Source organism: Ictidomys tridecemlineatus, chromosome 2 (genome assembly GCF_052094955.1).
Source record: "Ictidomys tridecemlineatus isolate mIctTri1 chromosome 2, mIctTri1.hap1, whole genome shotgun sequence".
Lineage (NCBI taxonomy): Eukaryota > Metazoa > Chordata > Mammalia > Rodentia > Sciuridae > Ictidomys > Ictidomys tridecemlineatus.
In genome coordinates, this window is record NC_135478.1 from 44,738,244 (window position 1) to 44,761,506 (window position 23,263).

Below are 23,263 nucleotides of genomic sequence, written 5' to 3' on the forward strand. Positions count from 1 at the left end.
GGAGGGGGGTACCCGGGGTGGGGCGTCTAAGACAGAAGATGAGGATCAGGTGTTTCGCGACGGTGGCATGCAAGGAGGAGGCACTGCAAAGACCCCGCTGCTCCTCCTCCGCCCCGGCTGGGCGCTCTCTGCTGCCCCCCGCGGAGGCGCCCAGGCCCCAGCCCGGGCCCCCCCAGCGGCTCCTCGGGAATGCTGGGAATGTGAGTCAGGGCCTCGGCGAGCAAGAGAGCGCGCCGGCCGGCCGGGCGGGGGCCTGGTGGAGCGCAGCGCCTAGCAGCGCCGCGCGAGCGCGCGTCTCGGGACTGCGGCGGGTGCCGCCCCCTCGGCAGCCGGCCCCGCCCGGCCCCTGCCCCAGCCCTCGGAGCGGTGTCCTCCTCCTTCCCTCCCGCCCTCCAGCTCCCCGGCCCGCTCCTCCTCCTCCCGCTCTTGATCGCTCCGGCTCCGGCGCCGGCTTCGGCACCTCCCGGCCGCCCGGGGCCGAGGCGACGTGAGGTTGTAAAAATCCATGTGGGACGGCCCCGGGGCGAGCATCGCAAAAGGTGAGACGCCGGCGCCGGGGCTGCCCGGTGCCTGGCTCCCTCGAGGCGCCCTGCCGGGCATCCCTCGTGCCGGGTTCCCCTCGCTCGTGGGGAGCTGCAATGCGTTATCAGGGGGAGCCGAGGGGTGAACCATCCGCCTCCACTAGGGCTTTCTTGGGCGGGGGAAGGGTTGGGCGGCCTAAGGGCGGATTTGTCTTGATGTATAAACCCCCGGATTGGAACAAGTGCACGGTTTCCTCTGGCGCGCGGGCGGCCCGGGCCACCTCCTGCAGTCCCTCTCCGGCAGCCACCCTCACTGCCATCGCCTTTCTTTTCTCCAGATCCCCCTCTCTTCCCGGCTTGCCCTCTTGCCACGAGGGGTGGGGTGTTCGCAGGGGCAGGGGGCTCGCGGAACCCCAAGCAGAACAAAGTGGTGGAAGGAGGATCCTCAGCCCAGGGGGTGGGGTCCCTGGTTGTCTGGGTGGGCTCTGAGGGGAACAGGTTAAACAAACAAACAAACAAAAAATCCGTGTCAGAAAAAATGAAGCCGGGTTCATTGGGGAGGGTTAGGAGGTGGTGGTGTATGAAAAGGAATACGATGTGAAATTAAACTGGACAGCACTCCTTCTCTCCCTCTCCCCATCTCCCAATTATACAAGAAAATGGGTACTTACGAGGATGTACCTATTTTTTTTTTTTAATTACTGTCCGATCCTTTGAAAGATCATTTTAGGACAGTGAAGATTAAGGGCTGCTTTGGGGCGGGATAATAAAATAGCGCTTGTGAACTCTCTGTTCATCCCTGCCTTATTTATTTTGTACTTAAGGGTCTCTGTTCTCCTTGTCAGAGAGGGAGGGTCTTCTCTGGTAGAAGAGGATCGATTTTAGGCGGCTACCTGCCTTTGCTGGATGAAAGGCAATTTACTCCCCGAGCGGTGAATTGTCAGTTCCCTCTGTGATTGACAGCCACACCTGCCACTTATGTGGGTGGAATGGGGACCGGTGGCACCCCAAGAGCCAATCAATGCTTGGGAGAGGAGGGCTGCTCCCACTTGTCTTGGTTAGTTTCCTGGTTGGCTCTTTAAAATCAGTGGTTTTACTTAACCATTGGTTTCCACCAGGTATGGGGCTCCATCTATGAGAGGCAGACAAGCGGGAAGAAACTCTTCGAAAACGGTATAGCAGCAAGTATGTTGGATCTCTGTTCACTTGTCCAACCCTCCCCCGTTTATTAGTTGTAGTAGTTGGGGATGCTGAGGCCACTGCCTTGAAAAGGAAATGAATCTGTGTAAAGAATGAAATGAGGAGGGGTAATGGGGGTTAGAATTGTCCACCCTTTCTTCCAGAATTGCAGTCTTCTTTAGAAGAGACACCATTTACTGTTGAGCTATCTGGGAAAAGGGTGTGGCACTTTGTCTCCTATGGTCACTCTTGTCCTTGTAAAGTCACATTGTTTCTGAGTGTACAGTACCTAGCCATTAGCTCTATTGGATGGATTTTAAGGTGTTTTTGAAGCAGGAAAACGTGCTGTATTAGTACCAACATGAACAGAAGAAATTTTTTTTTCTTTCTAGTTTTGGACAGTGTAACACAACTTAGGGGAGTGAGGTCTGCCTTGTTCTCTTTTCTGGTGTGTCAGTTTGGAGGTGACTGTGGGGTCAAGATATATTCTTTCTGGAGAGTAGAAGAGTTTGCCTTTTTCTAATGTGAGCCATCTTGTCCGTTTGCTTTATGCTCTAATAAAAGCTTTTCACATTTTGGAGGGGGAGGGGAGTATGGATAGTGATGGAATCATGGCTTTCACCAGCAAGACTTTCAGGGTTAGTTGAACCATGGGTGAAGGACCAGATCCTTCTCAACCCTCTAATAGTGAAAGATTGGCTTTTCAACACCCTTCTCCCTGGATGTGTTAGAAGAATTACTGGTTGATCCGGAGAGCCGTCACCTTATAAAAGCTATACCTGGGTGTGAACATAAAGCTGTGAATTCAGCATTTCATGAACAGATTGTGAACCAGAATGCTCTGGTTAGGATGGTCTTCATGTAGAAGTTAGGTTTGTCAAGGTAGTATTATTACTATTACTATTACTACTAATATTATTATTATTGCTTATGCTATTGCTTCACTGAGAACTTTATGTGTATTACCTTTCTCTAACTTTGAGGAGCCCCTAGGAGATAGTTACTGTTATTATCTCTAAACTATAGATGTGGAAATTAAAAGTAAATACCTTGCCACAATTCAGTGTGAGAATAGAACTTGGCTCAGGTTTGTCTGACCCAGAGACCATGACCTTGCTATGGCCTTGAATTCAAATTTTGATTGTGTGGTCTGAATGTGTCCAGTCTGAAGTGTGGGCTCTCCCAACATGCATGAAGTCAACCTGTGTGGAGCCACTGCAATGTTGATGGTCCTTGTACCTGCCTGTTCACCTTTCCATTCCTAAGTGTTGCTTTTGGTAGTAGGCAAATTTAGGAACTTTGTGTATTATATATCTCTATTAGAGCAGTTTTGGTCCAATAGAAATTTAATTCCAAACTCGATGATGACTTAAAAAAAGGTAAAACAAAATAAAATCCACACTCTTTTATTTTTCTTAATACCTTAAATTTCCAACTGGGAGTCTGAATAGATCTTGGTTGAATAAGTGCGCTTAACATTAGTCACTTGGCTTCTTTCTCCAAAGCATTAGAGTTTCATTTTTTTTTCTTTCACTTACAAAGAGATCCTTTTTCATTAGTGATTACATATTCTTATATTTAAAATTATTCTGTTAAAATTGTATGGCTCTCTTTTGTATTGTGTTGGAAAACCATAGACTTAAGTCTCATTAGTTCCATCTCATTGGTGAAACTGAAAGGTGAAGGTTTCCAGAAGAAGTCTCCTAAAAATGAATAGGTGAATAGTGCTGGAGTCCTCAAATAGTCTTTGACTTTGGTTAGGTTGATTTGTGTACAATTTGCATTTTTGCATTTAGCCTTAAAAAAAAAAAACAGCTAACAAATTTGGTTGTTCCATGGGAGACCTACTTGCCAGCCCAGAGCCAATAGAGTTTCATCAATCCTCAATACCAATAGTAGGGCATCCCTGGGTTCAATCCTCAATACCAAAAAAAAAAAAAAAGGTTTATATTATTTCTTGATTTTTTTTTGGTATTGAGGATTGAACCCAGGGATGCCCTACTATTGAGCTATATCCCCAGCCCTTTTTATTATTTTATTTTGAGATAGGGTCTCGCTAAGTTGCCAAGGATACCCTCCAACTTGTGAATCTCCTGCTTTAGCTTCTTAAGAAGTGTGTGCCACTACACCCAGCTCTTCCTTCATATTTTATTGCAGTGTTCCTTATTTTAGCAGCTAGTGGAACAAATGGTAAGCAGAAAGGCACTTCCATTAATGATATCGTAGGTCTTGTAAATTTAAAACAGTTGATCCAAAGATAGGAATTGTTGGATGTATAAAAAGTGGGGATTCTTCAGCTTGCTCTTTCTTAGTTGAAGAAAAGAAAAAGAAATGAATGAGACATGTTAAAATATATCAAATGGTAACAATATATTAATAAACTTTGGCAGCATAACAAAAATCTCCAATTTATAGCAACAAGAAGTCTTCAGGTTGATCTAGAGTGGACTTCTTGGGGTGGCTTAGTTTTGGTTCCAGTCTGTTCCATATATGCTCTGGGACCCAGGCTAAAGGAGTAGCAGCTATATGGGGCATGCCCTTCTTATGGCAGAGCATGGAGTCAAGAGCAAAGGCAAACCACACAAACAAATGTCCCTTTCACTGACATTTTTTCCCCCTTCCCCCCCATAAAGCAAGTCACCTGGGGAAGCTTAATATCTATAGATAAAAGTAGACTGCCCATTGTAGGGGAGAGAATATTTGATAAACTACAATCCAGACTCCCATAGTGGGTACAAAATGTGGTGTCATTGGGGAATTTTGTAATTTCTCTCCTTCTTGGAGAATGCAGTCCTCATCTTCTTACTCCCACATCTAGCTTTATGATATATAAACATAGTGTTTAACTTTTCATTTCAGGAACATACCATATTTGATTTTAGAGGACTGATTATAAAAGCAGGTATGTGTATACACATGAATTACTTAAATTATTAAGGCACTATTTGTTAGAATCTACTGTGTTGCAAGAAATAATGTTCAATGCAGGGTGAACACAGTTTTAAACAGATGTGGGTCCTTTTAAGGAACTCATAGAGAGTTTACTTGGGTAAAATGGCATTTTCTTGGATTCTGGTTTGGAGATGCAGATACAGCAGTAGATACAGTAGAAATGTGAGGAGCCTATGCATATATAATGAGTTATTCCATTTGACCAGAGGCAAGAAAGGTGAAAAACAATAATAATAACCATTATAATAATAGTAGTAGTATTTATAGCTTAACTTTTATTGAGTGGTAAAGGCACTGTGCTTAGCACTTTCCGTAAAATATCTAATTTAATTTGGGGGTAGACATTGTTGATTGCCTACCTAATATTAATTCTCCTCCTTTTTACTAAAAGTACTTCAGTTTTATTTGAAATGGGAATATGACTACTTCCCCTTCCAGACTCCTTAGCAGTTTAGAATGGACGTGAGACTGAGTTCTGATGATGATATAAGTGGAAACTATTGGGTAAGGGCTTTCCTGAAAACTTTATGAGGAAGAGACACTTGGATGGTAACTCTGCTTTTGTCCCCTGTTTGCTTTTGGGGACATCAGCACAATGCCTGGATTGACACAGCCAACTACCTCCATGAAGATAATAAAACCATGTGTTAAAAATGGCAAAGCCAGCTGTGCCTTTCATCCCAGCTATTTGGGAAGCTGAAGCAGGAGAATCCCAAGTTTGAGACCAAGCTCTGTAGTAAGACCCTGTCACTAAAGAAAAAGCACTAGACATGTAGCTCATTTGTAGAGTGCATATGTGCAAGGTCCTCAATCCCCAGCATGATCTGGGTATAGTGGAGGGGAGGGACAAAGTGGAGCCTAGATGGATTTTGGTCTTGATGACATTTTTCATTCATAGTTGCAGCCTACACTGTCTTGCTTGTATTTATTAGTTCATGAAACAAAAAGACTTACTTAGCTCCAAGCCACTAGTTTTTACATGCAGCTAAGCACACTCCTTACTGATAACAAACTTTCTCAAGGGCCTCCCAAAGTGGATGCTCTCATGCTATTTTATAGGTGAGAAGATTAAAACCGAAAGAGGTTAAGGACATTGCCCAAGATCAGGCATGTTGAGTGAATCACATTGGGATTCAAGGCAATGTCATTTTGACTTTTAAGTTCCTCATCCTGCCTTTGGCTGGGCAGGATAAGTACCATAGTGGAAATAAAGTTGGCAAAGTAGGTTAAAGTAAGATTAAGGAGGCAACTGGTTTCTGGGTTGAAATGTTGGAGCTTGATTTCATGGGCTGGAGAGTATAAGTCAGACTGGAGGCTGGGAGACCAACGAGGCTTAAGTACGTGATATGCTCTTATGTGAATGACAGTAGAGGGAAAACTGGGCTCAGAGCAAACCTGGGAACATGAGGAGAGAATGGAATTGGGTGAACTAAAATCAGTGTGGGCTGTTAATTTATAATCTGAGAATAAAATGAAAGTTTATTGAAGGTTAGTATTAACTTCTACTAATGGCTTCACATTCGCCAGGAAGTAGAGAATGAGTAATGCAGAGAATTGCTAATGGAATGTGAATCATTATTTAGTGCCTTTTAGGTGGGGATTTCTGCTCATTGTTAGTACCTTTTATTGAGCCCTTGATGACCTCCTCTGACATGATTTTGGTCTGGGTCTGGCTCCATCGTGCCAGTTAAAGGTAGCAGAGATGAAGGGTCAAGTCAGAGGATGCTGCAGTAGATTCTATCAATGGACTTATTTCCGCTGTCCATCCCTTAAACGTTCCAGAGTTTTCATGGAGGGGAGGGTACTCTCTCTTTCTCTCTCTTCCTTCTCATCTACTTTTGAAAATCTGTACAAGAGAGGATTTGGTTTTTATTAGTGGTTTTCAGATGTTTTTCATCTATAGAAACTTTGTTTCTTAAATAAAAATTCAGAGTTCAAGTTTGTGTTGTCGGGGCTGGGGATGTGGCTCAAGCGGTAGCGCGCTCACCTGGCATGTGTGCGGCCCGGGTTCGATCCTTAGCACCACATACAAAAACAAAGATGTTGTGTCCGCCGAAAACTGAAAAATAAATATTGAAATTCTCTCTCTCAAAAAAAAAAGTTTGTGTTGTCTGAGATGTCTTTATAGTGAGGCCATCTCTCTCAAATGACTCTTACATACCCTCTTAGGTCAAGCATTCTGTGAACTTTATAGCAGTCCAGATGTTTTACTTGAACATCCTCTTCAATGAGCACCTTTATTATTCCACAGCTTGTTGTGTCTTAATATCTGTTAATGTTCCCCATAGCTACTTTTTCTTTCCTTCCAGGCATATGTTGGAAGTGACTTGCTTTGTTTCTATGCTAGAACATTTAATTTCCAGCATGAGGTCATCCAGTGCTCTCTTCTACTGCTGGGATGATCATAGAAACACAGAGTCCCCATCTGCCTGGGTCCCCACATCACTAAATAAGCAAAGTTTTCAGTCAGCTGGAATTGGATATACAATGTGACCAAGAAAAAAAAAAATCTTTGTTGTTTTACCCGTAAAGATTTTGTGAGTATTTGTTTTTGCAGCACTTTTAAGCTTATCCTTACTGATACATCATCTGTTAAAAACACCTGCTAAACTTTATTTATCTTACTCTTTGGTTGTCTTCTAGATAAACCTGACACCTGGGCAACTTGACCTTGCTTTGTGCTTAGGAAAGCAGCAGGCAAGCATCTATATCAGCTGTCTGCGCAGTTCTTGTACTTACAGATTTTTTTGAATTGAGTGGTTAGGCTCAATAATATTTGCTCAATAATATTTGCTTTCATGTTAAAAAAAACACCAAAGATATATAGTTATAGTGTACTTTACTGTTTTTCTTAAAAAGAAAAAAGAAGTCTTTAATGCTCTGTTGCTTTTCATTTCTTCCTTTTTCCCCCCCAGTACTAGAGGGATTGAACCCAGTGATGCTCTTCCACTGAGCTACATCTCCATCTTTTACAATTTTTTTAAATTTAGAGACAAAGTCTTGCTAAGTTGCCCAGGTGGGCTTGGACTTGTGATCCTCCTGCCTCAGCCTCCTGAGTTGCTGAGATTATTGATGTGTGCCGCCATGCCTGTTTAGTTGTCCTGTTGGTTTTTCGCAATCTCTGTTGCTTGGAGAGGAATAATGATTGTCAGTTACCATAACAATGACTACTAATTTTTAAATAAGTACATATTTCTTGATTTATGAAGTATTTATTTAACATCTACTTTGTGATCATTATGAGGGGTACAGAGATGAGCGACAGTTCCTTACTTGGAGCTCACACTCTAGTTATGTCATGGGTATGTTTGCTCTAGACTATGAAGGGCACCAGTTTTTAGTATTTCCTTTGTGTTAGGCAATGTGACTGTGCTAGGTACTTTATGTGGCTCATTTTGTACTAACTATAATGTGTTATTCCTATTTTATAGATAAGAAAACCAAGGCTCAAAGAATTTGATAAGTTCCATGAAAGCAGGAACTTTTGCCTTTTGTCATAGCCCCAGTGCCTACAAGAATGTTTGACACATAGCACATGTTCAATAAGTATTTACTAAATAAATGAAGGAATAGAAAAACTTGCTTAAAGAGTCAGATTTGGCCAGGTGTGGTTGTGTGTGCCTATAATCCCATGACTCTGAGGCTGAGGATCACAAGTTCAAGGGCAGCCTGGGCAATTTAGCAAGACTATGTGTCAAAATTAAAAAAATAAAAAGAGCTGGAGGTGTAGATCAGTGATATAGGACCCCTGGATTCAATTCCCAGTACCATAAACAAGACAAAACAACAAAACAAAAAACAGGATTTGAATCCATATCTGCCTGAATCTCAAGGCTGATATACCTAGACAGGAGCAGTGTATGGCCTAACAACTGCAACAAAAGCGACCACCAAGCCCCACAGCGTCGAAGCCAAAATCACCAGGGCAAGCTAGGTTATCTCACAACCAGGACTTGTCTTCTGTGTGATGTTCTATTCACCTGGCCTTAGCTGGCGAAGCCCTAGGCCACTTCCTCATGGACTTAATTGGATATAACTGGTCACCCCTTTCCTAGGCTAGTTCAGTTTCTACCCCTGGTGAATTTCCTCCGCACTCGGCTGACTAAATCCCAGGGCTGTGCTCTTAACCTCTTGGGAAGTCCTTCTCCACTTACATCTTTCAAAGTTGTTGCTTTCAAATTCTACTCCCTGTGTTCTTGAACTCCCTGTGTTCTTGAGTTTGCCAATATGAGTTCAAGTTCATGTTGTTCAGAGCCCAGGAAATCTGTAGTTGCTGGCACCTAGTGGGCACTCAGCAAAATTAGAGAGAGAGAGGGAGAGAGAGAGAGAGAGAGCAAGAGAGCACATGTACGCTAGCTAGCTAGCTGCCAACACTTTTAGGAAGGAATAAGTGATTACTTTTTTCCTGGAAATCAATAATGAGATTACAGTCCCACAGAATGTGTTGAAAGGACATCTTTGGGATACCTGTGCAGATTAAAGGCCAATGGCAATGTTCATAGACACCTCATACCTGCAGCTTTACTTTGATTCTACATTTTGCTCACTTAACTCTTGTACTCTTTGTGGTGTGTGTGTGCATGTGCGCGTGCACACACATGCACATTCTGGTAGCATTGCCTCTTTTTTTCATGACTTCTGCTTTCCACCCCTAAAGGTATAGTCATCATTCTGAATTCAGGGTATGAATGAATTGTAGGCAGCAAACTGCATTCCTCCTAAATGCATGAGGAGCAAACTATTAATTCAAGGCAACTTCTTAGTGTCTCAGAAGACAAGGGCTTGAATGGGAATTGAGCAATGTGACTGTTCTTTAAGAATGCTCTCAGATCCTCATGCAAACCGTGAGAGACATTTCTGCTAAAATGGTATGACTAATTATAGCAAGAAAGAGCAGGGTTTTATAAGAAACCAAGTCCTGTTGTGCACTGCAGCTATTAGTTCTCTTGTAGTGAATTTCTCTCTAACAAGATGGATGTGGTCAGGGTGGGAGTTCAGCCTCTGTGGGCCTGAAGTGATTGAAGGTCTTTGGGGTCTGGGAACTGCTCTGGGGGTGGTGACCTTCTCTCAGAAAGTGGAGAAGTGGGCAGCTCTGCAAGATGTAAGGTTGGGCTGGACCTGTGATCCCTGGTGATTTTCTCAGTATGACTTCCCTCAGGATGGCCTTTCCTGAGTCTGGCTTAAGACAGATTGGCTGTGTCGCCTTCCTGCCAGCTGGCTCCTGCTCTCTGTCATCACCTTGAGGAACAAGAGCGTGGTTCAAGGAACAGCATCCAAGTACAGCAGAGTTGTTGACTCTTTTTCACATTTGCCTCTCAGGAGAGGATTTTTGGTTTCTTTCCATCGTCTGGTTATGTGTATGTTTTCTTCTCTTCTAGACTGTAAAGTTCCTTCCTAGACCTTCTTTGTTTCCCATTTTGGCTCTTTATAGGCTTTTTCTCAAAGCCTCTGTCTTTGGGGAAGCAGTAGTTTGGGTAATAAGTGAGGTGAGAGCTTGGCATTCTTTAAAAAAAAATGAATGTACCTCTGAATGCATATTAATTGTACATCTTTTTTAAAATATTTTTTTCAGTTGTCAATGGACCTTTAATTTGCTTATTTATACGTGGTGCTGAGAATTGAATCCAGTACCTCACACATGCTAGGCAAGTGCTCTGCCACTGAGTTACAACCCCGGCCCTTAATTGTATGTTTTAATGAGTTTCACTCTGACATTTCTATACATGCATATATTGTGCTCTGATCATGTCCACCATCTCTTCTCTTTTCTTCCTTCTCCCCAACTCCCCACTTCCCCTTCCATGATAGTTCCAGAGGCTGGATTTCTTATGGACACCATGAAAATGGGTCCTGTTTGATGCAGAGTGGATACAAAGGCAGCCGAGTTCCAGTGGCTGCTGTATATCAGGTTTGTGAACATGGAGCAGTTAGGAGGCTTGGACACTCAAGGGGAATTCTTTACCTTTTTTGTTAAGGCATATATTTTTATATGCAGGCTTCAAATACATTGATGGGCCACCTTGACTTCACAACATGAATAGTTGCTTAGAATAACTTCAGAGCAGATTTTTTGAATACAGGGAGTTAGCAATGACCTGGGATCAAGAAACCTAAGTTCTCTTTCGGAGTTTGTCACTAGCTTTCTCCTTATTTGGTATCTCTGTTTTTCTAACATCTAGGCCAAGTTTCTTCAAAGGCCCTTTATCTATAGTTTTTTTTTTTTTTACAACAGTTTCTTCATGCAAAGTTTCAACTATCACTTATTGGCTATTTTAACCTAGAAAACAAAAATGGCCTAGGTGTTTCCATGATGGACTTTATTAACAAATAACTAAGCCCATATATATGTGTGTGTATATATAGATATGTGTTGTGTACATATACATATATGTGCATATATATTTGTATATATATTTATCATATATGTGTGTGTACTTGTTTTATTCCAGTCCTCTTCTAGGTATAAATGGGGATTATAAGCAGAGCAGGTGATTTGAGGGTGCTCAGGGATTGGAGTACCAGAGAAGTAAGCAGGCTGTAGCAATAGGTGCTCTCATAGGGGCGCGTCAAGGCCGTCATGGAGGACCTAGGACATTTATGGATGAAAGATGAAGGAAGGATTCCTGAGGAGGGGAACACTTAAGCTGTCACTGAAAGGGAAGTGGAGTTAGCTGGAAATAGCTGGGGGAACAGGGTGTGCCCAAGTCCAAAGGTAAGTGAGAGAATGGAAGATCTGGGGTTTGTCGAGCCAGGTAAATCTGTAGAGCCAGAGTTTAGCTTGGCTGCAAGTGAATGGTGAGCAAAGTTGGAGAGAATGACATAAGGACCCCAAGAGCTATTAAGAACATGGAGCTTGAGCTGAAACTTCAAGAGATTTCAGGTAGGGGATTGGCATAATCAGAAACACTGAATTCTCTGTTCTCCTTTCAGTCTACTTTTCTTGCAATAATAATTTTCTTGTGGAATATGAGGCTTGAGTTTGGGGTGATGAGCTTGAAATTGGGGAGAGTGGGTGACTGGATAGCCTGAACCATAGAAAGATTGAATATGGCTTTGGATATCTTACAGTGCCCTTTGTAATTTTATTGCCCAAACACAATTTATACAACCTTACTAACTTTCAAAGACCATTTTCTAGGTGATCAAAGATCTGCTGTGGAACTTTGTAATACTTGTAGGTTTGGAGAGTCTCTCAAAAGACCATCCAGTACCATGCTGTCTTCAGTGAGTTTTAAGTAGGGCACAGAGAGTATGGATCTTGCTTAAAAATCTTTGTAAATGTTTATAGTTAATGGACAGAATCAAACTGACTTTGTTAGACTAATAGAGGGAAGTACTTAGAGTAATTTATAGTGTACAGACTTTGAAAGTGGCATGAGATAGTTCACGAATGGGAATGGTTTAATTATTCCCTGATGCCTGTGTACAAGATTGGAAGTCAGGGGATGTAGCAGCATTCAACTGCCCCATCCATACTGGCTGCCTCTGACTACATTTTTGTACATTACATGGCAACACATCTGAGCTAACTTTCATACATGGCTCTTAATTTCTGTGCCTCAGTTTATGAATCAATATTTTGATCAGTTGTATCACAACCAAAGAGGTTTTATTTCAGCAGCATCACCATATTTGTATAGGAGTTTTATGCAACCACTGGCATACTTCTTGAATTTTGTCATTATTTTGTAAGTGGGAAATGGAAAATGTGGGCCATAATATATGGAGAAGTATGAACCTCGTAATGTAACTGAGGCAAAGATGAAAACTAATAGACATGCCCAGTTTGGGTGGGGTTTAGTCAGAAGCTTTGAGCTTAATTTGGCCAGTTCTATATAGTTTGTGAAATATGAACAAAGTAGAAAGGCTATGTATGTATGAAATATTGGACAAAAAGCTTTGGGGATTATGTTAAAAAGCAAGATGTAATTTGAGATTTTAGCATTTATTTGTTTTTTGGAACAGAGCTATTTTTTTTTTAATATGGAAGTCTAGTCAACATTTCTTTATCTAGTTTTTGAAAAAAAATAACATATTCTGAAAGGCATTTTCTACAGTAATAGGAGATAGACATTGAATTTACCTTCAGTTTTTTTTTAAATACTTATTTTGTAGCCAGACACAATATCTTTATTTTATTTATTTGTTTTTATGTGGTGCTGAGGATAGAACCCAGGGCCTCACACTGCTAGGCAAACACTCTACCACTGAGCCACAACCCCAGCCCAAGTCTTATTTTTTATTAAAAATAATAATAATAAAATCCAGGGCCTTGTGCATGCTAAGTGTATGCTTTACCACAGAGCCACATCCCTGGACCTCATCAGTCTTTTTTGAGAGTCCACCAGAATCAATAACCTGTTCCTCTGGTTTTCCAGTCAGCATAGGTGATCATTGTGGTAACAAAATTCTCTATGTATTCTGGCAAACAACAGAAACCAAAGCAAATAAAATGGTACTTGGCAAAGGATACACCTCAATGGAATTTCATGATTGCATGGTTTCATTTGTTAGAATGATGTACTGTGGAACTAGAAAAGACTAAATGTTTCCCAGTCTTTGCCATAAACCTTAGTGCTATGGTTTAGATCTGTAATGTCCCCTCAAAACTCATGTGTTGAAAGCATGGTCCCTGCCGCAGCAAGTTTCACAGGTGAGGCTTTTAGGCAATCATTGGATCATGAATACTTGGATCTCATCAAGTGGATTAATCCACTGACTATGGAATGAACTACTGGGAGGTAGGACCTAGTTGGAGAAAGTAGGTCAATGAGGGCATGTTCTGGAAGGATTTATCTTGTCCCCAGGCCCTTCCCCCTGACCCTCTCTCTGCTTCCCAGCTGCTATCAGCTGAACAGTTTTCCTCTACTGTGCCTCTCTGTCATGAATCCTCTGAAACTGGGAGCCAAAATAAATCTTTCCTCCTATAAGTTGTTCTTGTCAGTTATTTTGATCATAGTGATGAAAAGCTGACTAACACCCTTAGTGATGCTAACATGGTACATTTGGAACCAAAGAGAGGAAGGGATGCAAATTACAGTTGGTGAACAGTTAACCTCACAGTTCTCTAATTACCTCCTAGGTCAAGGGGGTATGATGATATTGTTATATCTGCTCTGAAGGGTTTGGTTGATATCTGGGGAGCTTATCTAACTTCCTTTGTGGGGCTCAGCCAACTTCTAGGCAGAGGATTGAGTTGGATGTGAAAATTCCAATTCCTTTTAATGCCTCTTGTGGTTAAATGGTGAATGCTAAGTCCTGGGAGATGTTAATCAGGTAGAAGATGGGAATGAGTTGGCTCTTGGATTTCTAATCTCTTCCCGAAACTGAGAGACATAATCTATCTTCTAACAAAATGACAGATCACTGTTGGACCAGAAGTTCATATTATGTGCTCATTCTGAGTCAGGTACTGTGCTAAGGAGTTTTAAGAATTATCTCATTTAATCTCTACCATAACTCCTTGATCTAAGTTTTATTTTTCTTGGTGAGGAAATTAATGTTCAGAGAAATTAGGAAACTTGCCTAGGGGTCTTAGTTGTGTTTCCCACAGAAGCTATCCCTGAGAAGTATTCTAGTGCAAGTAATTATTTGGGACATATAGGGAACACTGATAAATGAATGAGGATATAAGATAAGGAAGAGAGGTCAGCCATTAGATGAGGCATTATTTAAGTAATTTGCTGCAGTGACAACTGGAGTTTAATCCCACTAGGAAATGATGGAGAGAGTGGAAAACATCTGCCTTAGGATGATCTCCTAAGAGATCAGGAGTATGTAAACACTACTCTCCTAAGAGAGTAGGAGTATGTAAACACTAACTTACATTGTCTTTTTTTTTTTTATTTTTTAAAGCTTATTCTTCTTATTATTTTTTGTTTTATTGTGGTAAAATATGCATGACACAAATTGCCATTTCAACTGTTTTAAAGTTCACCTCTAGAACTTTCTCTTTGTCCCAGACTGAAACTCTGTACCCATTAAACCATAACTCCTCAATCGCCTTCCTCCAGACCCTGGAGATATCTATTCTGCTTTATGTTTCTATGAACTTGACTAGCCTGGGTACTTCACATAAATGATGTTATATAGTATTTATTCTATTGTGTCTGGTTTATTTCACTTAGAATAATGTTTCCAAAAGTCATTCATGTTGTCGCATGTATCAGAGTTTCATTTTTTTTTAAGGTCGATATCGATGGATACTACTTGCCTTCTTCCCCCCCAGCTTTTGGCTAGTTTGAATGACATTGCTGTAAACATTGGTGTATAATAATCTGGCAGCTGTTTTCAAAGGTGGTTAATTTTCTAGTACTAGTGTTCAACCCTTTACAAGGGAAGATTAGCTTCCCAAGTTTCAAAAGAATGCCTCAGGCTGTATTGACTGTGGGAAGTTCCTTGGGGAACTCTTAACTGTTTAAGTCAGAAGGCCATTGGCGGGGTATGTATAGCACCTGCTCACAAAGTCCTGTCCCAAGTAAGTGGAGAAACTAGAATTTGAATCTTGTACGTATGGCCTTAAAACCCATGCTTTTAACTTTTCCACACTGAGCTGCCTTTAGTTACAAATGTAATAGTGCTGAGATATGAAGGTGAACAAGACATATTTCTTGCCTTCAAGGAGCTACTATGTCAAATCATCTGTCTTGCACAAGGCTCAAGAAAAGACACTGGCATTATTGGTGCAATCAGAAACTCACAGAGCCCTATGAGATAGGATCACAGAGAGCAGATGCATGGTTCCCTTTCTCTTGGCTTCCTATGGGTGAAGCATGCTTGGTCCAGGGGCTGTCTTCCAGGATGTGTATTCATTCTTGTGCTAACCATTAGAGTCATGGGCTCCAGGCCACGCCCACTGATGCTAGCTGGCATTTACTATTTGCACAGTTTTGTACTACTGTGTCATCTCAAACAGGATTTATTGTCCTTTGAGCCTTGATCTTTATGGCCAAGCTTCAGGAATAGCTATTTATCAGGAAAGAGAGCCTAGGAACAATAAACAGAATACATATGAAAGGAGGTAAAATGGTTGGGTGTATGCATCCATGTTTGAAAAGACATTTATAAGTGATTTGTACCTATCTAGAGACCCAACACAAAATATTCTGTCTCTATTAACTAGATTAATAATGCAGTAAAAGGAGGAAGAAAGAAATGAGAGATAAATCAGTGAGAAATGCTATCCTATATCTTAACCTTAATGTTAAATATCAGCACTATATTCATGGTAGCTGAATGTATTAGTCAGATATTGCTAGGTATAATAAAATAACAAATGACCTCTACATCTCATCTCAGTGGTTTCCCTCTCTCAAGTTGTCTGTGGTTCTGTTCTGGGACCCAGGCTGAAGGAACCTTTCTTGGACAGACCATCCTCATATTGGGGAAGAACATTATGGTTTACCCACAAGTTGGCTCTCATAACTGTTGCGCGAATATGGCATCAGTTACGTCAGCTCGAATTTTCTTGGTCTGAACAAGTCACAGGGCCAAGTCAAATGTCAGCAGAGCAAGGGTTCTCCTCCTGTAGGAGGGATGGGCCAGCTAGAGAGGGATGGCGAATATTTTGAACAAATGATGCAATTTACTGCATTGTCCAACATTTTACTTTTGTGTGCAAATTTTTTGGCAAACTTTTAAACTAGCCAGTCTTTACAGACCCATTGCAAGATGATGATGATTATGAATATTATTTCTATTTTACTCATAAGAAAGAAACAAACTGCACTAAGGTTTTAATTTAAGAAAGCAACCCAATGAATCTGTGTTCAATATTAATGATGATGGTGGTGGTTGTACTGAGAACTTACAGCCTTAGGCATTGCACTAAGCACTTTTTCCAGTCTCTGATTTAATCATCACTCACTTCATTTTTGTAAAGTAGCCATCGCTACACCTGAGGACATTGTTATTTACTGAGACACTTACTGAGACTCAGAGAAATTCATTAACTTGCTCAAGGTTAAACAGTAAGTGTGAGAGTCAGGACTCAAGTGTATGGTATGCTCAATCATTTTACCCTGGTTTATCAAACTTGGATGAGATCACTTTTAAAGAAAATTTTTCATAGAACCCCAGGGTTGAATATAAATTATTGTTATTTTAATGATGCTTTAATTATATAAACATAAAGCTGGTAAGGCATTTTTTTTAAAAAAGCTCTTATGCCTTCATAAAGCTTAAATCAATTTAGAAATTGAGTACACTTCATATTACTAATTCAAATTAACAGCATTAATTTAACTGCATTAACTAAATTGCTGCTTGTAACCAGAATATGAGGCTGTTCATTCTGGGCGGGTTCTTTGGCAGTCAGCTGGTCTACCCTGCTGTGCAATGACTCAATTCTCCCACCATCTCCCCAGTATTCAGCTTCTGTGTAACTTCCATTCCTGCTGAGGAACTTGCCCTCCCTTACCTTTCACCCAGTGGGAACACCTCATTTAGAGTCCCAAGTTCATCTTTTTTTCTTATCTCATTGATCAGAGTGATTCCTCAGGGGTATGGCTTGGAGCTCATACTTGTGAGGCCTGTCTGCTGTGATCATCAAGAATATACTTACATTGTTTGTTTCCAAGTTACTGAACTAAAAACAATCGTTAAGTTCTCATGAGATTTGCAGATTCTTTAAAAAACATGACTGTGGATCTGCCATCCAGCTCCATTTCTCACCCAGTTTCAAGCTGGATATTCTCCTTCTTATATGATACAACACGTGTCTTTAACAGGACTCTGTTCATGTCCTCATCTTTTATTCTCAGAGAGGACCTTGTCTGTTTCCAATGTCCAGAGTGGCTGGCAGCCTTGTACAGCCTTGCGCAATAGAATAAAGAGGCTCTGACCCCTTTCCAAATGGAAGAATTTGAGTGTTTTGAATGTTAGAAACCATAATACAGATTTGTTCTCGAGAAATATTTATTGAATAGATTCAAACCACGTAACCTCATTTTCTTTTTATTTATTTTTCTCTTAGATACAGTTACATTCTGCATTCTTAAATGCCTCAGTTGATGACTTCATGTACTAATTGATTCTCGTTCACTGTACTCTTATGTCTTCCCCTCCCTGCCTTACTGGGGATTGAACCCAGGGTGCTGTACCACTGAGCAACATCCCCAGCCTTTTTTATTTTTTATTTTGAGACAAGTTTTTGCTAAGTCGCTGAGGCTGGCCTTGAACTTGCAATTCCCCTGCCAGAGGCTTCTGAGTCACTGGGATTATAGGTGTACACCACTGTGCTTAGCTGTATTTTCAGTTTTCAAAGGATTTTCTGAGTATCATTCAGCTCTGTCCACTTAATTCTTGATAAAGGCTCAAATGTGACTCCTCCATGGTTATCAATCGTATTCTTGAGAGATCTCAGTTAAGTAATAACATTTATTTTTTTCTTCTTTCCAGAGTATGTAGATGAGTGCTTGTTTCTGAAATTTCTACGTTTAAGCCATTCTCTATCTCCTGCTGTTGATTGTGGATTTTTTTTTTTTTGCTTAGAAATCATGGCTAAAATTTTTCCTTGTGTATGTGATTATGTGTATATTCTCTTTTAGTAAAAAAGCTATTTAAACATAATCCTCATATATTATTGTAAATGTAGGAAAATTCTGTGTGATTGGATTTTTAGGGGCAAGAGGATACAGTGGTTATTCTTCCACCTTTCTGTCATTTTCTCTGGAACATCTGTTAGTTGACAGATTGAAGATTTTTTAGTGTAAAACCCAATAAATCCTGAATATTCTTTATTTTGTAAGTATGCTACAGCCTAAAGCTCTGCCAGTTGACATTTCATGTTTGCAGATTAAAAGAAATGCACAGATGTTTTAAAAACGAATCTGAAAACCTTAGTTATTTTTCTCTTCAGTGCAACCAGTTTAATTTGTTCCATTTATGAGACTTTATGAGACAACGAATAATGTTGTTATAATCAGCATATTATATTAACCATAGCTGTTATTTTAATTCAGTTTAGCATCTCAAGTTAGTTTTTATTTTTACTGCCTATTGTTTAGGTTTTGATATATTTTTAACTTGAAGGTTTAGCTGTGGGCTAGATAATAGTGTGTTTCTTTAGCAAAAGTTGTTAGGTGTTTTCAATTTAATATTTTGAGATTAATTGATAAGATTTGAAATTTAACAGTTGGCTAATGAACAGAGCAGTTAACCAATACTTGGGTATACTGAGCCCTTCCCTTATGGCATGGAGTATAGTCTTCCTCCTCACTCAAACACTTTGCTACAAAATATGAGCCAAGGTAGCTGAGCATGTAATCATGCTAAATCTGCACATGGAAAACAGTAATTATAAAATGAGTTTGGAGGAATTAAAGGAGAGAGTGGTGATATGTGCATAGGTGTGTTTAACTTACATAGAGCTTTTTGGAGAGTGATGGGAAAGTGTTTTTGAAAATCTCTGTTGAATTGGATTTTTTTCTTAATCCATGTCTTCGTGGCTGTTAAGGATTAAATTGTTTACTATTGGGACTTTCAGTATCTGTTGATGTACAATAGAGTCGCCTGAAGATCTTTCCAGTTTTTAAAAAATGACCGATGTCTTAAGCATTTTAAACTAGTAAATTGAATTTGATCCAAGATAGTCTGACAAGGCTAAGCTTAATGAACCAAGAGAATTCCTGAGATAACTTGGAGGTTTAAAACCACTGTGTCGTGTTCTGGTAGCCTTGGGCTGATCAAAGTCAGCTCTTATAGAGAACCAGCTGTGAGATGGGCATTGTGCTAAGCAATTTTCTTGTATCATCTCATTTAATATTTCCCAAATTCCTATGAAAGGTACTGCTGTTATCCCTATTATACAGATGAGAAAAGTGAGGGTGAGGGAAGTGAAGTAATTTGCTTGAGGTTGCACATCAAGAAGTTAGAGAGAGATAACTAACCAGATCTGATTCTGAGGCTCCCCTTTCCTTTTCTCTTCTCTGGCTGTAATTACAAAATTGTCACATACCTTCCATGCAAGTCATTTCAATGACATTATGAAAAGATCACAATACTAAAGCACCTGCTTTATTCTTTTCAGTATTCAGGGATTGTTTTGTGTAGCTCCTATGTCTGACTTGGGCCAGAGAAACTTTCCCCTGCACAGGGCCTTATTCCCTAGAGGGTCCACTCTGGCCCCCTTATGACTGTGTCTTCCCCTTAGGAGAAGTCCTCTGGGTTAAGTGCAGATACTCACTTGGAGCCTGTGCCTGGAATTCTAGAGTCCTCTCTGGGTACCCACAGCCTGTGGGTACTCACTGCCTAAATGATCCCAAGTTGTCTTCCAAGGTCTGCTTGGAAATCTTGGCTGGGTCTCTCTTCCTGAGAGCAAACCCCGCTACCAGTGTACACATTCCCAGGCTAAGGGATACCTATTTGTGAAGCTATAGGCCAGGTGTAAGAGAACTACTGCCTGTTGGTCAAGGTCAGCTACCACCCGTGTTTATAAAGTTTTGTTGGAACACATCTATGCCCATTAAATCATCCATGGCTGCTTTTGTGCTGAAATTACAGAGTTGAGTACACATGACAGAGAATGTGTGGCCCATAAAACCTGACATATATTATCATTTGTCCTCTTACAGAAAATATTTCCCATTCTCTGGACTGGATAGAGATAGGCTAGCATGAAAGCTGCAGAGTTCATGTGTGTGAGGCCCCAGGGATATAGGGGTGGGGAGAAAAAGGTGTTAACTAAGGAGAGGCCTTTCTCTAGCTCCCAGGTTTTGGCTAGAACTCTGAAGAGCCTAAGAATTTTAATTCAAAACTCACATCTTACCTTTCTCATCCTTACATTTGTCAAGGTAAGAGGATTGGATGCATTTTATTTATCAGTTTGTTAGCTCACTATATAACTTTAGAAGATAAAGGCGGATGGTACATGGGCCTGGGCCTGTGTTTGTGCTCTTGCCCTGGGCCACCACACAATGTTAGACCAAATGTTAAACCATGGGGCACAGTATAGGGGCTTACAGTAGGAGGGAGGAGAGATTCCAACAAGTAATCACACAGATTCATATGAAATAATAAGTGAACACACCTGATCAGGATTTAGAACATTGTCAGCATCCCGGATGCTGATCAAATCAGTTCTAAATCCTGATCAGGTGTGTTTACTCTTAAAAATTAATTGATCTGTGTAATCAAGATTTACCTTTGTTGTAGATATGTTGTACTTTAACTACAAGTTTATAAAATGAATAGAGAATAACTATATTAAGAAAAAATTCAATTAAAACTCTTGCTCCCAGTTTCATTTATCCAAATTAAACCCCAAATACTGAAACCCACCTGTCAGCTTAGTGAGAAGTCCCAGGTCTCTCCACCAGGGACCTTCCCTACTTCCCTACTTCTCCTGGGCCACCCTGCCTAAAGCAAAGAAAATCCCACACAAACCTGTGCATAGCCTGATTGCTTCTTGATGCCACAAGGTGTCGCTGTTGAGGCTGATCTTCCTCACGTGGAAAGATGCTGCAGGTCCCCTCTGGTCCTTATGGTATAGTCCTGCAAGGCCCAACCCAATCTCCTAGAAGCCAAGCTCAGACACATGGGCCATGTGTGGTGTAGCACATACTATCAAAGCCCTCATATCTGCTTGGCACTCATGGTCTATGTAGAAACAGGAGGGCTTTCTCTTGGCTTCCTTGTAGTAAGGGCAGCAGCCCTCAGCCAATGATGAGTGTTTTCCTTGCTTTTTGGCAGAGTATCCATGAGGCAGGTCTTACAGTGTTTTTCAGAGCTCCTGCAACAGGACTGAACCAAGTTACACATAGTATTACCTCTCTGAAAAATGCACCCCATATTGATTTCCTTCACTTCTCTGTCTTAGTGACAAATGATCCTCTTTAGTACTTCCTTGGACGGACTGCCTTCTAAATGAGCTACCTGCAGTTAATCTTTGCTCCAGTGTCTGCTTGTGGGAAACTCTACCTAGGGTGCATGGATGTCCTCATGAGTTGCAGCCCTGTGCCCAGCATTATGTTTCAGTGTATAGGTTCCACATAGCATGCTGTGTCTCTGGAAGCTTCCAGCCTTACTCACATGCTTTGTTCCTATGGGTTTCTCCAAGGCTACCTGGTCACTTGTTTTGAATTCAGATTGCCAGCCTGGACGCCTTCTTGTCTTGAGTAATTATTTATTTCCAGGAGCTCTAGACCTTTTTTGTAATCACATTCATACCTTCACCTAGATCTCACTTTGAATCTTGGTATGAGAGACTGGGGCATCAGTGGCTTCTCTCCTGGAACACTCTAGAACACGTGTGATATAGATTCCTCCAAGGTTTACATTTTGCAAACTAGGAATATGAAGAGGGGCAACCTTTAGTGGGTTATAAAAGGTTTTCTTACACCTTCACCATAGTATCCATGTTACCTCGTCACCCTACTCTAACCTAAACTAAAGGGCCAATCAGATGACCCTCAACAGGGCAAATAAAGTCAGCTTCATTTATTAAAAAAAAATACAGTGTTTTTCATACCATGATTTTTGTTTAAACAGCATTATGCTTTGAGAGAATGTAATTGAGGGGCTTAAATTATGGGCTAGACCTTGTAGAAGGTTAGTTATCAGATGCTCTGATAAATGATGCATAGGAATTAGCCCTACAAAGAGAACAGCATGTGTGATGGCACAGAAACAGGAAGGGAATTGATGTGTTTGCGCAACAGAAAGATGACCAGTCACAGCTGGTGAAAGAGAAAGTGGCAAGAGGAGGCTGAAACTGTTGGTAGTATCCTGCAGGCCTCTGACCATGGGAAGGATTTTGGTTTTGTCTGCAGAGCACTGGAAGCTTTGAAGGGTTTTTAGTGAGGAGGAGAAATACGTTTTGATCACATTTGCATCTTAAAATAGTTTGGTTGATGTTTCAGAAGTCGTGACAGAATAGAGGATATTCAGAGTAGGGAGATCCTTCCCTGAATGCTGAAGTATAGGACATCTTAAGCAAAAGTCATGTTGGTGTAATAGAGAGGTGATAGTCAATGTGGGAACAAGGTGCTATGGTTTCGATGTGTGTTATTCCACAAAAGCTTATGTGTGAGATTTTAACCCAACCAGTGGATTAATCCACCAATATGTATCAACCGGGTGGTGACTGTAGTCAGGTAGGGTGTAGCTGGAGGAGATAGGTCACTAGGGGTGTGCCTCTGGAGGTTTATATTTTGTCCCTAATGAGTGGCACTCTCTCTCTCTCTGCTTCTTGGTGGCTGTGTCCTGAGCTTCTTTCCTCTTCTGTGATGTTCTGCCTCACCTTGGACTCAGAGCAATGGAATTGGCCTTTTATGGACTGAGACCTTTGAAACCATGAGCCCCAGATTAACTTTTCCTCCTCTACATTGTTCTTGTTAGGTCTTTTGGTCACAGTGACAGGAAAAAAAAAATGACTAAAACACAAAGAGAACAGATTCAAGGGTGATTTTGGAGATACGATTGGTATAATTTGTTAATCAACTTGAAATGGGTGGTGAAGGAGAATGAATTCTTATTTAAGAACTTTTATGTGGGTAGAAGTGATAATAAATTTAAGTGCCTGTAGGGGCAAGCATGGACAGAGGGCATTGGACTGAATATAAGGTAATAGGGAGTGGAGGGGCACTGTGGCAAATAGGAGGGTTCTCGCTTTT

At 41.0% G+C, this 23,263-nt stretch overlaps 1 protein-coding gene across 19 annotated transcripts in view; it reads left to right on the plus strand.

Moving 5' to 3' along the window:
- The first annotated feature begins 324 nt into the window (after window positions 1-324).
- The window catches only part of Erc2 (ELKS/RAB6-interacting/CAST family member 2), an 873,922-nt gene continuing 850,983 nt past the window's right edge, over window positions 325-23,263 (plus strand). For 7 of the 19 annotated variants that reach the window (XR_013434457.1, XR_013434456.1, XM_078038397.1 and 4 more), the window contains exon 1: window positions 327-539. The gene's annotated coding sequence lies outside the window, so the exon portion shown is untranslated. Of the gene's footprint in view, window positions 540-1,614; window positions 1,707-10,503; window positions 10,561-23,263 lie in introns of those variants that run through there. The other 12 variants (XM_078038395.1, XM_040289756.2, XM_078038393.1 and 9 more) reach the window with 8 other exon arrangements.